This window comes from Camelina sativa, chromosome 17 (genome assembly GCF_000633955.1).
Source record: "Camelina sativa cultivar DH55 chromosome 17, Cs, whole genome shotgun sequence".
NCBI lineage: Eukaryota > Viridiplantae > Streptophyta > Magnoliopsida > Brassicales > Brassicaceae > Camelina > Camelina sativa.
The window spans coordinates 17,615,450-17,617,650 of record NC_025701.1 but is presented as its reverse complement, the minus strand read 5'-3'; the positions used below and the strand labels follow the sequence as shown (position 1 = coordinate 17,617,650).

At 39.2% G+C, this 2,201-nt stretch overlaps 1 long non-coding RNA gene across 5 annotated transcripts in view; it reads right to left on the bottom strand.

Annotated features, from left to right (window-relative positions):
• LOC104757519 overlaps positions 1-876 on the bottom strand; it is a 2,320-nt gene extending 1,444 nt beyond the window's left edge. For all 5 annotated transcript variants that reach the window (XR_762437.2, XR_762443.2, XR_762440.2 and 2 more), the window contains exon 1: positions 427-876. This is a non-coding gene — a long non-coding RNA (uncharacterized LOC104757519). The remainder of the gene's footprint in view (positions 1-426) is intronic.

Genomic DNA, 2,201 nt, shown 5'->3' with positions numbered 1-2,201 from the left:
ATAACCACAAGAGAGAAAACAGAGAAGATTGGAAAGAGATTCTTACTCGCTTAGAACCAAACCATGACTAAAGAAGACTATGACCACCAAAACGAATTTGGAACCAAGAGTCACTGAATTGGTAATATGCGAATTAGCAGACCTAACAATCTACAATGAGATCCCAGAAAAAAACTAACTTCACCTAAATATCTTTAACTTTAAAAGAAATAAAAACACTTTTTTACCTTGGATCAAAATCAGCAATTGAGGATTTATTATTCTTCAACAAGCTCCAACAGATGGGAACACTTGGTATATAGTCCGAAACCAAGATCTTGATACACCGAGGGTGACTACTTGGCTTCCTATAAATCGCCGCTGATACTAAGCGTTCGCTGGATAAAAATCCAAAGTAAACTAAAAGAGAAAGAAGATTTTAGATACCATTAATTAGAGAAATCTTTGGTCTCAAACCCACCACCACCAAGCTCGCTCAGAGTCGTAATCAATCTCAGATCCAGAATTTGAATCGGAGGGAAGCGGAAGCGTCGTTGGTGGTTTTTCCTGTAACATCGATTGTGATACCCAAAGAGGAAGGAGCTTCGACGGGAAGTTTGGGTTCTCTTGCTCCAGCAGATCTCAACTTCATCGAAAGATGCCGAATTCATATTCTTCAAAAGAGATAGAGAGAGAAAAACAGAGACAGATAGAGGAATTTGGGAAGAAGGAGAAGCCTTAGGATTTGTGTGAGAAGAGTTTGCGGCTTTAACATTTATTTTTGGGAATTTTAAGATTTAGGGTTAATGGAAAGAGGGACAATGGATGAGAGGAAGAATTTTTTTGTTTTTAAGACTTAAGACGAAAAATTATTGTTTTTTTCTCTCATCATGAAAAAACAAAAAAATTGGGTTAGTGTATTGCCTCCAAAACGAATTTTCAACTATAATAGCGAATTTTTTTCCCGGATTAACGAAAATCTTTCCTAGCACGAATTTAATGCTATCGTATAATTGGACATTCAATTTTGACACTTTTAGTAGCAGTTGTTGAATTAGTGCTACCGTGATCTGCTACCAATGCCCAAATTTCTTGTAGTGATTCTTTCATGGCAAAGAACTTGCTAAGCTGCTTCTTCAGCTCCTCAATTCTGCTCAAGTTCTTGCCCACAATCAACATATCATCAACATACAACAACAAGATGATAAAATCATCATCACCAAACCTATGCACAAACACACAATGATCAGAAGTAGTCTCCTTATAGCCATGCTCCCCCATAACAGACTTGAAATTCATGTACTACTGTCTCGGTGCCTGCTTCAATCTATAAAGGCTTTTCTTCAAACGGCAAACTAAATCCTCTTCACCCTTTTTCACAAAGCCTTCCGGTTATACCATGTAAATCTCTTCCTCCAAATCACCATGAAGAAAAGCAGTTTTTACATCCATTTGCTCAACCTCTAGATCAAGACTCGCTGCCAATCCAAGTACAACCCGAATGGATGACATCTTCACAACAGGAGAAAATATTTCATCAAAATCAACTCCTTTCTTTTGGCCGTATCCTTTCACAACCAACCTAGCCTTGTATCGAGGTGACAAACTGGTCTCATCATGCCTAATCCTATACACCCACTTATTAAGCAAAGCCTTTTTACCCTTAGGCAACTTCACCAACTCAAGAGTATGGTTCTCTTCAAAAGAATTCATCTCGTCACCCACGACATCATGCCATTTATCCTTGTGTTCATCTTTCAAAGCTTCACTATAGCTTTTAGGTTCTCCCCCATCAGTAAGTAACACATACTCACCAGGATTATACCTAGTCGACGGTATAAGACCTCTCTCAGATCTTCTAACAATAGGTGGATTCTCGGTAGTTGGTGTCTCACCATGATCGTCACCATGATCACCAGTACCATCATCATGTGCGGGAGCATCTGCACCAGGTGTATCAACATGAACCTCACCCTCAACCTGACTGTGGACTCATGTAGAAGGAATAACCTCTAAATCAATCAAACTTTCATTACTCTGAGCTGGTTTTCCAGACTTGTCAATGTCCTTTATCGTTTGATCTTCCATGAACACAACATCTCTGCTCCTAATGAGCTTCTTGTCAACGGGATCATAAAATCTGTACCCAAACTCATCCTGACCATAACCAATGAACACACATTGTCGCGACTTCATCTCAAGCTTCGACCTCTCATCTTTGG